We start from the raw sequence: 11,487 nt of genomic DNA, 5'->3' as shown, positions 1-11,487 counted from the left end.
GGCATGCCCACACTCCTGCTGTTCACGCTGTGATCCCTACTCCCAGGTAAGAAGTACTTTGCCCTGGAATCTCCATCTGGGAGGTGAGCTGTGTCTGTGCCCATCTCCTGTGCTCACCTGGCCTGCTTGGCCTCATCTCCCCCCATGGAGACCTTTGTCCTCCTGCTTCTGGGAGGATCCCTCTCCCGTGGTACAGGGCTGTGCTCTTTGGTTGGGCCTGGACAGGTGATAAGAAGCTGGATGGATTCTCTAGCTCTGTCTCTGGTTGATATCTTTCCCACACCATTCCACTCAGAACATCTGTTCATATTGTTTGTCAAGTGACCGTAAGGGTTTCGATGAAACATTCCTGGCCACGGGACAACCTGGGGACTTGGCCAGCCTTTCAGCTGGACTCTCCCCACGTTCTCTGTTTCTTTCCTCCTGCTCTTGTCTTCATAGCTGTCTCTGCATCTTCAGACTCGCATGTTCCCTTATCCCCTTCCACGCCCCATGCTGTGGATGGCATCTTCTTCACCCAGGCCCACCTCATCTGCAGTGCCCCCTCCAAAGCTACCCTTCCTTCCATCTGAACAGCCACGTTACTGCTCTTGGTTAGATGTTAGGAAGAAAGCAAGGTGATCTAGCCTGTGTTTGCGGATCACCTAGCTGCCTTTAAATCAGCAATGCCTGGCTCACTAGCTCTGTGCCTTTTAAGATATTTAATCTTTCTGAGCCTTAAGTACAAATTTTTTAAATGCAGACAGTAACAACTATTTGTTGGCCTAATTACCACTTTCTCCATAAATAATGTCAAATCTCTTTTTCTTTCTTTCTTCTTCTTCTTTTTTTTTCCCTTGGACTACGCTTCCTGGAAGCCAAGTCTGAGTATGTAAGAGAAGAATAAAGCCCGTTTTGTGTGTGAAGAGCTGCAGTACAAAGAACGTAGAACTTAATTCTGGCTCAGTTCTTGGCTGGGTGACTTTTGGCCAGTTACCCAAACTTTCTTATTCTTTATGATCTTATCTTTAAAATGGCAATAAAAATAATACCTCCCTCATCCCTAGGCTTGAGGGGAGGATTACACGAGAGGGAATGTATGACAGTGCTTTATGTGTTGTGAAAATTTGTGCAAATATCACGCGTAGCTACTGTTGTGATATTCTCTCTTCTGGCTAGAGAGATGTCCTTCAAAAGCTACTTCTCTCACCTGCTTTGTTTCCTTCTTATTTCCCTGCTATGAGATTGTGAATTTGTGGATAAAAGGGAGTGGAGAATGTCCATAGCAGCATTATTTGTAACAGCAAAAAAGTGGAAACCATCCAAATGTCCATCAGTGGATGAATGGAAAAACAAATTGTTGTATATTCTTACACTGGAATATTATTCAGCAATAAAAAGCAATGAAATGAACCTTGAAAACATTATGGCAAGTGAAAGAAGCCAGTCACAAAAGTCAAATAGTGTATGATTCCATTTATGTGAAATGTTCAGAATAGGCAAGTCGTGGGAGACAAAGTAGATGGGTGGTTGCCAAGAGCTGGCAGAGGTGGGAATGGAGGGCAGGGGATGCGGAATGACTGCTAATGAGAAGGAGTTTCTTTGTGGGGTGATGAAATGTTCTGAAATTCATTCTGTACAGCTGTGTGAATACACTAGCAATCACTGAGTGGTGTACTTTCAATGGGAGAATTGTATAGTATGGGAATTAATCTTCATGAGGCTGTTACATATTTTTTTAAAAGGAGTGGCGATACAACTCTGCTTTTCCCCTTTTATCCCCTGGTCTGATACCCATAGGGAGTTCCCTTGGAGAAAGTTTGGCTACACTTGGCCCCCCGACTTGAGTCCATTCCCCGTGCGCCGTTGCTGGTTTCTCCCTTGTCCCCCTTGGATGGGACCAAATCCCCCGTGACAAAGCCCCCTTCGCTGTCCTGCCGTTGACTCCATGCACTGAGGACTCTAATAAAACTCCTGCCTCCTGTGCTGTAACATTGTTTCGTGAGGGTGGGGAACTCACCTTGGTGCTCCCCCAGTGAGAGACGCCAAATAAATATAGTTGAGTGAATGGCTGATGGGGAGGTTGGGGTATGGGGAGGGGGGATGACTGCTAACAGGCGGGGGTGATGAGATGCCCTAAAATGGATTCTGCCGATGCTCAGTGCTATTCACCTAACAAAGGGGCTCTCCTTAAGCTCCTTTAGATATTGACCTCTAATATATCAATACCTCTTTAGGGTTTGTTTACACCTCCTCAGGGCCCATAACAACCTCACGGGAAGTGGCAGAGTTCTCTCATTTAATCCTTGCATCAACGAGGAAGGGGCTAAGAGGCGTGTTCAGGGCTGGAGAGATGGAGGGCCATTATTCTCTCCCAGGCCTGCTAAGCTTCCAGAACCCACCCTCTTTATGATACCTCTGTGGCCTAATAGAGCACGGATAGCATTGGAAGGGGAGGGTGATTGGGAAGGCTGAGGAATAAAGAAAAGCTCAAAGTCACCGCTAATCAAGGATCCCTAGGAAATGCATGTGGAGCATCTCCAACATGTGAGGGCGAGTCACTGGGGTATCCACCACCTCTTCAGGGTCACAGTCAATGAGTTGCACAGCTGGTGTCAAATATGCTCACCCCCTGCTGACCCAAGCCTGCTTCCCAGCAGCAGCAAGGGTCCTCTTGGTGATGTGGAGGCATCTGTGCAGGGAGCTGGGTGCCACGTGGTCACTCAGGGTCCTCAGCTGCAGCCCCTGGACCAGGTGCTTCCACTGACAATGAGGTTCCTGAGCTTGGGGCTTCACTTCCCAGTCAGAAAATCCCGCCAGGCAAAGCCAAGAAGACACCAGCGGCAGCATCATTAAATTATAACAAGCCCTGAAACTCAGACTCAGCCCTGGGTCTGTTTGCCTTTGCGGGTCAGGAGGAAGCGTGTGATTGGCTGGCTGAGCTCGGCCTAGAAGGCCTTATCTCTGACTGGTTATTATTTGATTAAAGAGGGCTTCCTCCTCCTGTGGTGTTTCGAAACTGTGCTGGGAGAGTTGCTGCTGCCTGGGGACTTTTTCTGAGGTTACTACCGAGCACCCAAAGTCCTTCAGTCTTTGGCCATACAAACAAGCACCCCGAAGAGATTTTCATTCAGCCCCACACTCAGGCTGGGGCTGTTTTCTCCAGAGTCTCCATCAGCTTTGCTAATCAACTGGCTGGAAATAATTCCTCAAACAGCACAAAGTCAAGGATACAGGTATTAAAAAAATTTTTTTTTCTGGGGCTGTTGGTCTAATTTCTTAGGATGTCAAGACATTAGAAATGGGGGTGGGGAAAGGGCTGGGGCAGTAAAATGGAAAGCAGGGAAGGCAGAGAAAGTGGAGGAAGGAAGTGGAAGGAAAGAGAACTCAGAATCTTGGAATTCTACAGAACGGCAGAGCCAAGGAATGTGCTGTCTGCAGCTGGAGAGAGCTGTAAGCGCGATCGTGAGGTATCGTTCGGGTTTGCGTGTTTTGCCCCCATGAAATCCTTCCCCAGTTCTAGCTGCCCCCTTGGCCTCCTTGTCATCCTTCCTGCTGGCTCATAACCCCAAAGTCCTGAGAGGGTTCTGCACACTTTATGAGAAATCCAGTTGCTTCAGCTTGAAACGTTGTCAAATCTGATCCTCGAAGCCCTACTTGGTGGTACCAATCCTCGTGATGTTGGCATCAGAGAAGGAAGAGTGGGACCAAGCTCCTTGTTTAGGAGAATTTGTCTCCCGCTTTGTCTGGGATCTGCACCTGATGTGTCTTGTCCATTCTCATCCTCATTATAGTCCCACCTCAGTGGTGTTTCTTGAGCTTGAGGTGGGCAGACAGAGCTTGACGTCAAAGGACTTCCTTGCTACGGATGGAAGCTGGGCTCCTTGCGGTGCCAGCAGGGACTTAGTCACTTGGAATGAAAGTGAAAGGGAGATGACAGTATGGATTCTGTCCTCTCTAATTGTTAGGTTTAGCTGGAGGTGGTTGAGGAGGGGAGGATATGATACAAAAATAAGAAAAACGATTTTATTTTGGCATTAACTGGAAAAGAATACTTTTATGCTGAATGGCTATTCTTAAAACTGATTTTTCCCTATGCATTTTAGGTTAAGAGATAGCCATGCCAACTGCGTTTCCTTTCTCTAGTCTTGGTGGCTGTCTTAATCTCCAAATGTTTCCATCTGTGTTGTCTTAACTCTTGAGTGTTTGTATACGGATTGTCCCTGCTTTGTTAGCTGCGGCAGGATGCTATCAAGGCTTGGTCTCAAAACTGCTCCACAGGATGGAAGATCGTTCTTCTTGCTGACTGCTTCGTGGTTCCAGGGGAGTTTTCTCTACTGAGGCCCTATTGTATTTCTTGAGACTCTTCAGAGTAATTGGTCTGAGAAGTTCATCCAAGTGAATCCTGCTTCCCCCTCATAATTTCAAGAGAAATATCAAGAGGTAGAGGATAAGCCCAGTACACAGGGTTATGCTTCCTGGACCCTGATCTAGCACCAGGCTTGGTAAGACCGGGCACCTGCCCGGGGACACCAGCTCTGAGCTGTCCTCTGTTCTACAGCCATCCCTCTCCTGTTCCTCCTCTCTCCCAGATGTCTTGGGCATCTGGTTCTAGAACATCACAGCCCCCAAAACCTAAGCCAAGGCCCGCAGGTTAAGGGAATCTCCCTAGTCTGCTAATCTTGGTTAGAAGATTAGTGCAGCATGGGGGAAGGGTCATTCAGATCCATTGCTGAAGTTTGCTTTTTCAACTTGTTATTTAAATTGTCTAAGCCCCAAGTTCCTCATCTGTAAAATAGGTATAATACTTCTCTCATGGGGTTACTTTGCGAATAGAGATTCTGCTTTCATTAATAGCGGTGTGTGCCTACTGTGCGCGAGGCGTTGGGATATAGTGGAGGATGAGGCAGAGAAAGCTCCCTGCTCTCCTGGAGGTTACAGGTAAATGGGGTGGGAGGTGATAGGCAGTAAAAATATCACACAAATAAATAGGTCATCCCCATCTGTGATGAGAGAAAGAACAAAGGACCTGATCTGGATGGGAGTGGAAAGCTAGTCAAGAAAGCCCTCTTTGAAGAACTGAATGATTCCTAAGACTGAGTCGCTGCTCGCTGGTGTTTTATGATTCCTTGACCCACAGCAGGATAGAGCCAGATCAAACGGGAGCCTCCTGACTCCCTGTCCAGTGCTCTTCTACCCAGCGGCCTCCACTGCTGGAGAGAGGCTGGGCCCAACCTCAGGGAGGGTAGGAGGAAGAATTGGCCGATTCTGTCTCCTAGAATCCCTTTTCTCCAGCACCTCCTTCCTACTCCCCAGCTGGAGCCCAGTATCCTCACTCCCCTGGGATCTTTTCTATCATATGAAAATCCCTAACCCCTTCCCAGGGATGCTGGGGTGGGTAGGGGCCAGATAAGAGGCTCTCTGTGTCTTTCTCCCCCAGGTTCCTACACGTCCATCCTGGATGACTAACCCACCTGGGGCGGTCATCTCTGGTGGTGAAATTCCATGCACAAGCAGTCTGGGAGGAGAACAGGGAGCTGAGGATTTCGGGGTGGGCCCGAAATCTGGCTGTCCATGAGTGTGCCCAAGGCTGCCCCCTTCCTCACCCACTCAGCCTCTGAGGAGCACCGTGTTCCTTTCGCACTGTACACGGTGTCTATTGTGAGCCTCCTGGCAGGGGCTTCAGTGACGGCTCTTGTAAGGAGCTGGTTAGCATTTTTTCCAGACAAAGCCAGTTCTGGGAGGTGATGGGGAGGCTAAACCTGCAGAGAGTGATGAAAGGAAATGGTCAGTCTCAGGCTCCTGAAAGAACAGCGTCAGCATCTTCAATTCTCTCCCACCTTCCCCGTGAGGGACCCTGTCCCCGTGACCCTCAGAGGCATATCAATTCTCCCTTCGTCTTCTCTTCCTTAGCTGGGGCCTCACTCTTTTGCCTTCAGCTGTCTGCTAGCCAGCCCCCACCTGTTGCTTGCTCGCCACAGTAAGGCTTAGTAGGACCTCCCAGGGTCATCAGTGTTTTAGCCAGTGATGCCTGAAGGGAGCAGGCATGGTGGGAGGACAGGCAGTAGGATTGATACCTCAAGGCACATAACTGTCTTCAGCTGAATTCAGGATTTAAAATCCTCTGTTTGGTGGGAGAGTCACAGAGGATTGGGTGGTGAGAAAGGAACAGAGATGCCATGCCATAAATAATACGCTACACAAGACCATTTCCAACAAGACTTTTTTTTTTTTTCTGTACGTGGGCTTCTCACTGTTGTGGCCTCTCCCATTGCGGAGCACAGGCTCCGGACACGCAGGCTCAGCGGCCATGGCTCACGGGCCCAGCCGCTCCGCGGCACGTGGGATCTTCCCGGACCGGGGCACAAACCCGCGCCCCTACATCGGCAGGCGGACTCTCAACCGCTGTGCCACCAGGGAAGCCCTCCAACAAGACTTTGAATAGCGAGTAGTACCCCAAAGCAAATTCTCCCCAATAGGTCGTAAGAGGAAAATGGCAGGATATTTGCAATGGGAAACTCACTCTCACCGTTCAGTTCCCAGAACCCACAGCCTTGCTAATCCCACCAAGGTGGAGCTCAGTTCTCCACCTGCCGAGCTGCATTTCAGATGTTTAGTGGGGCTCTGGTTGTCACACTGAGCTGGCCAATGAAAATGCTCCATCATCACCCCTGGGCTCCTGAGTCCTCTCCCCACCCCATCCTCCCCTTGCCTCAGCGCACCTGCTTGGTAAGCTTTGCATTTGGCCTCCACCCAGTGCCCGGTGGGGATGGCAGGATGTCTAGCTGAGGTTTGCTCTGTCTATTGTGCTTCAACATCCTGTCAAAAATCAGATGGGCTCAAGAAAAAAAAAGACACCCAAAATGAGTCTTGAAAGAAAGCAACATCCAGTTCCCCGTGGGCTGGACTTTCTCTGCAGGGAAGGGGTACTTGTTGTGGAACTGAAGCCTGGTGTCTCCTGGTAACTGTGTCGGTGATGTTTTCTTTGAGTCAATTCCAGAAAGTGATTATGAGGAACGAGGGCCTGGGGAAAGTGAAAACCTCGGGACTGAGAACTCTCCTCAGACTTGGCAATGGGGAAACGGGAAGATCAGGCAGCAAGCAGGCAGGAGGCTGGCTGCCCCACACCCTCGGTCCTGCTTCTGTTCAGACAGCTGCTCAGACGCAGGCAGCAGAGCTGAGCCTTCGCTCAGCGGTCCCCTGGCACCTTCCTGGGGCAGCAACAGTCCGAGCTCCCATCAAGCTCCCCTTGGGGCGCACTTTAATTATCTTGTGGGCTGATGCTCAGGGTGAGCCTGCCAGGTAGGATGGAGGTGGAGCCCCCTTCCAGCACACCAGGCAGAAACTGTGTGCATGATTAGGTAATAGAAAATGTGCCTTCTATTCCTCAGATCATGTGGGTCCTGGAAGCAGCACCGTGTGTCCCTTGTGCTTTGCCATTGCTCCTTCAAAGGCCCGCTTGCTATACTACCACATCTAATTAGCTCTGTGACTCAGGGCAACAAGGTACAGACACTACTCTCAAGGAACTTAAAGCACAGTGGAAGAGACGGGTGATTAAACAAGCAATGTCCTGTAGCATTACAGCGTGGAGGGTGCCTCCATAGAGCGGTAGTTTATTCTCAGGGCAACTCCTGTGCCCCCATTTCTACCCCTCCCCCCTCCCTATCCTTGGCCTGGGATATCTTCTCCATTCAAGCTGGGTCTCAAGTCTAATTCTTCTCCACACAACTCTAGTGGCTACTCACAGTACCCAGATTCCACACCACAGAGAGGTGCTGGTCTATGAGGTATTTCCAGTCTCTGGTGACATATGAACTAAGGACAAAGTAGCACGTCTTTAAGATGGCTATGGGTATTCAATGTGAGAAATTTCCCCTTGCTCTGAGAGTCTGTCCATCCTGCTTGTTGGGTTGTTAAAACATTCTTTCTTTATTAAATGATGTTGTTTGTAGATTGTCAACTTCTGTTCAGTTTAATTTTAATATTATGACTGGGCAGGATAAAAAAGTGATAGCTCAAGGTCTGGGAATCATTGCCCTTCAAGCTGCTCATCCCTGAAATTAGCACCCATGTCCAGACCCAAGCAGGAGCCCCTGGGGTGTCTTTCTTAGTATCTGATTTTCCAGTCTGCAGCAGAGTGGCAGAGCTGATATATTCAAATTCCACTCACTTCCCCAAGACACTTAGCTGCCTGTGGCAGCCAAATCGTTAAATAGACACTACTGTTTTCTTGGCATCCCAGGCTCCTGTATGTTTAATGCCTTGAATATCCGATTTCTGGGCCAAACTCATGAAAATCTAAAGGGGAATTATCTGTCTCAGAAAGCAGTTGCAATGGAAATAAAAACCATTAGTACTCAGTGTAACCAGGATGTTTAATTTTTCATTGAAATTTCAAGATAAAAGTCCATCTTCAGAGTTGTGTTAACTGAGATCTCCAGCTTCCACTGAGAGGCAGCTTAGAGACTGCTGGAGAAGATGCCAGTACCCTGGCTCAGGGTAGCCTTTTGGGGGCCCTCTGTCTACCTTCTTAGGTTAGGGGACCTCGGGGTCAAAGCATCTCCTCTGGTTAAGTGAAGTCCATATTGCATCTGGTTACCCTGTCATTCTAGGTGTGATCTAGGGCATTGGAAGTCCCCCATGAAGCTTGATGGATAGAAGAAAATGTCCCCCAGGCAAACCAAATCCCGATGACACAAGTGGTAAAGTCCAAATTCTTGGGCTGAAGTTGAGTGTCTGTGTTAAAAGTTGTTTAAAATGAGTGAATCATACTGGGCTTCACTATTTAGCTGTAAGGAAGGTTTTGTTTTACCCATTTTGCAATGTTGGCTTTGCTCTGTGAAGGCGGTTGCAAAGGAGACCCTCATGTTTGCACTGAGTACTTCTTGGGGTCAAGGATATAACTTATGTGTGATGTTAGTGGACACCTCTTCTCCTTCTGCCCATCTCTCCCCTGGGACCCAACACATCTCTTGGCACATAAGAGGCCAAAAAATTGTTGGTGGCGACAATGACAATGCAAAGGACTCATATGTTTTAGAGAGAATCAGTTTCTGGCAATATCTACTTGACCTCATATGACCAACCAATCATTAATATTTTTATCTTGCCTATTTAATTATTAAAAGAAAATTCTTTCTTGGACTTGATCCTTGTGTTTGGTTTGCAACCCTAAGGAAAGGAGGGAGTGGGAGTGTGACGCTGGTGGCAGCAAAGGCCTCTAGGTGAGCACTCTGTGTTCTGAGTCTTGGTCTCCTAGTTCCAGAACCTCCCTTGGCTGCTTATTCAGGGCATGATCCAGACGGAATAGTGACAGTCTTGGTCCTTTTGAACCTGTGGAATTGTGTTTGGTTTGCCTGGACCACTATGCCAACATGGTCTTTCCTTCCCACTGAACCCATCCCTCTTATGGCAGGCAGCCTTCTGGCTGGCTAGCCTTGAGGTCTGGCAAGAACCGTTGTAGAAGGCTCCAGGGGATGTCATCAGCCAGTTGTTGATGTGTGAACCTGGGCAAGTCTCCTTATCTCTCTGGGTCATGGCTTCCTCGTGAAACATGCTGGATTAGATCAGAATTTCTCGACCTCAGCACATTATGGGTCATAATTCTTTGCTGTGGTGCTGTCCTGTGCATCGTACGATGATTAACAACATACTGGCCTCCACCCACTGGATATCGGTGGCACTCCTCCCCTTTTGTGACAACAAAGCATTTCTCCAGACGTTTCCAAATGGCCCCCAGGGAGCAAAATCACCCCCAGTTGAGAGCTGTTGGATCCGATGATATCTATGTTGAGAAACCACATTAGGAGTTGTTCGTTTATCCTATTTTACTGCGCTCCCACTATGCGTGGTGCGCTGTATTAGGTTTTACAGCCTAAATATTTTTTACAGATATTCTATTGAGAAAGTGCCATCTACTTCATGAAAAGCTGAATTAGAGTAGGACGGTATCTACACACGCATTGAGGCAAAGCGTGGAAAGAAGAGCTAGAATTCCTGTTTGGATTCTTGCTGGCGTCATCTGTAAAACAGCAACGTTATACACTGTTGTGAGGACCTAATGCTCAGTGTATATAAAAGCGCATAGATCATAGTAGACACTCAGTAATTAAACTCATTCCCCTTTTCTCTCCCCCAACCCTGAGGGAATCAGATCTGCACAAACCAGTTACTTTGCCAGCCTTGCTCTGCTGTTTCTGGGAATCTATCCTTATCCCACCATGTGCCCACAACCTCCTCCCTGTCAAGCCAACACTGATGTGTCATCTCAAAAACAAATCTTCAACCGTTTGTTTCAAGGAGAGCCCCAGATCTCTTGTACCACCAGATTGTTGAATTGGTCCATCCTTAAAGGGACTGCCTCTCCCTAGCAAAGAAAAAGATTCTCCAATAAGCAGAGATTTGTAGATGCCACTGTTTCATGTTGGCTTGAGCACAAAAATGACAATAAGGAATTGAGGATGAGGGAACTCCCACTTTGTGGGTTATCAGCACTGCTCCTCCTGGGGCATGGATTGGGCTGTGGGTTTTATCATCTCTCCTGGGTTCTAAGTGTCTCAAGGGCAAAGACCATGCATTGAACATCCATGGCAGGTCCTACACTATCTCCTCCAGGCAAAACATCTTGGTATTTTGTAGCCTGACCCAGTGAAAACCATCATGGTATAGTAATAAAAAGTTAGGGCAGGGACTTCCCTGGTGGCACAGTGGTTAAGAATCCGCCTGCCAGGGCTTCCCTGGTGGCGCAGTGGTTGAGCGTCCGCCTGTCGATGCAGGGGACATGGGTTCGTGCCCCGGTCTGGGAAGATCCCACATGCCGCAGAGCGGCTGGGCCCGTGAGCCATGGCCGCTGAGCCTGCGCGTCCGGAGCCTGTGCTCCGCAACGGGAGAGGCCACAGCAGTGAGAGGCCCGCGTACCCCAAAAAAAAAAAAAAAAAAAAAAAAAAAAAGTAGAATACGCCTGCCAATGCAGGGAACCCGGGTTCGAGCCCTGGTCCACGGAGATCCCACGTGCCGCGGAGCAACTAAGCCCACGAGCCACAACTACTGAAGCCTGCGTACCACAACTAGTGAAGCCCGCGTGCCTAGAGCCTGTGGCCCACAACAAGAGAAGCCACCACAATGAGAAGCCTGCACAATGCAACGAAGAGTAGCCCCTGCTGACCGCAACTAGAGAAAATCTGCATGCAGCAATGAAGACCCAACACAGCCAAAAATAAATAAATAAATAAATAAATAAATAAAAAAGTTAGGGCAAGGGAGCTTGTTTGTTTGTCTTTTGCGGTATGCAGGCCTCTCACTGTTGTGGCCTCTCTCGTTGCGGAGCACAGGCTCCGAATGCGCAGGCTCAGCGACCATGGCTCACAGGCCCAGCCGCGCCGTGGCATGTGGGATCATCCCAGACCGGGGCACGAACCCGTGTCCCCTGCATCGGCAGGCAGACTCTCAACCACTGCGCCACCAGGGAAGCCCAGGGAAAGGGAGTTTGATTCTGCATTTTCCTCT

At 48.8% G+C, this 11,487-nt stretch overlaps 1 protein-coding gene across 2 annotated transcripts in view; it reads left to right on the top strand.

Moving 5' to 3' along the window:
- The first annotated feature begins 2,998 nt into the window (after nucleotides 1-2,998).
- GPAM (glycerol-3-phosphate acyltransferase, mitochondrial) overlaps nucleotides 2,999-11,487 on the top strand; it is a 70,169-nt gene continuing 61,680 nt past the window's right edge. Inside the window, exon 1 of one of the 2 annotated variants that reach the window (XM_029244900.1) lies at nucleotides 2,999-3,215. The gene's annotated coding sequence lies outside the window, so the exon portion shown is untranslated. The remainder of the gene's footprint in view (nucleotides 3,216-11,487) is intronic. The other variant, XM_029244895.1, reaches the window with a different exon arrangement.

This window comes from Monodon monoceros, unplaced genomic scaffold (assembly GCF_005190385.1).
Source record: "Monodon monoceros isolate NGI ecotype Baffin Bay Population unplaced genomic scaffold, NGI_Narwhal_1 Super_Scaffold_4, whole genome shotgun sequence".
In the NCBI taxonomy this organism is placed as follows: Eukaryota; Metazoa; Chordata; class Mammalia; order Artiodactyla; family Monodontidae; genus Monodon; species Monodon monoceros.
The sequence above is the reverse complement of the archived record's forward strand: the minus strand, read 5'-3'. Positions and strand labels throughout refer to the sequence as shown.